Here is a 762-nt window from a genome sequence, read left to right as displayed (position 1 = left end):
AATAGCTAGAAAATATGTCGCTCTATGATATAGTCCTATTTACCTAAAAATAATGAATTTAGATGTTTTCATTTATCCTTTATTTATAATCGGGAGAGGGGGTACTTTCCTTTACAACCACGTCGAGGCAATAACAAGTTAAACAACATCTGAAACTGAGTATTCAATTTCATTTCTCAATATAATTTTTATCGTGCGCATCTCTTCTGAGTATTACCGTAATTCTAACCGCACACTCATGCTGCTAGCTGATTGGACGACCTGACCAGAGAAGCGGAAGCAGAGGACTCCGCCGCAGAGAGAGAAAGCCAAAGGGGGTAAGGAAGGAAATAATAAACAAAATACAAACGATTTATAATTTTAAAAACGATAAAAAAACACTGAAATACTTCGTCCGCCATTACTGTTGTTGTAGCTCGACGCGCTAGCTAACAGCAAACGGCTCAGACGTTCTGTTGCTATGGGAATCTTAGGCGAGATTCTTTTTTGTCTGTTGACGCAGTTAAAATGAACCATTTCCGCTGAAAGTGAAATTAAAGAATCAATATAGCATTTATTAGCGCTCACAGGCACATTTACGGACATTAATTCAACATCTAAGACCCATTTAAACTCGTTAATATGTGTATATTTGGAAATATAAGCTAACGAACTGGGAATTATAGCTGTAAATATGATCGTTTCCCGCTTTTAAAAGACGCCGGGCCGTGAAATAATGGCAGCAGATTAATACATGTATTCAATTATCTCGATATCATTTAA

The 762-nt window shown here is 36.7% G+C and overlaps 1 protein-coding gene across 3 annotated transcripts in view; it reads left to right on the top strand.

Moving 5' to 3' along the window:
• The first annotated feature begins 282 nt into the window (after nucleotides 1-282).
• tbk1 (TANK-binding kinase 1) overlaps nucleotides 283-762 on the top strand; it is a 130735-nt gene continuing 130255 nt past the window's right edge. For all 3 annotated transcript variants that reach the window (XR_013845467.1, XM_080051297.1, XM_080051296.1), the window contains exon 1: nucleotides 283-317. The gene's annotated coding sequence lies outside the window, so the exon portion shown is untranslated. The remainder of the gene's footprint in view (nucleotides 318-762) is intronic.

This window comes from Ammodytes marinus (genome assembly GCF_949987685.1).
Source record: "Ammodytes marinus genome assembly, chromosome: 22".
Classification (NCBI taxonomy): Eukaryota; Metazoa; Chordata; class Actinopteri; order Uranoscopiformes; family Ammodytidae; genus Ammodytes; species Ammodytes marinus.
This window is presented reverse-complemented; position numbering and strand designations above follow the sequence as displayed.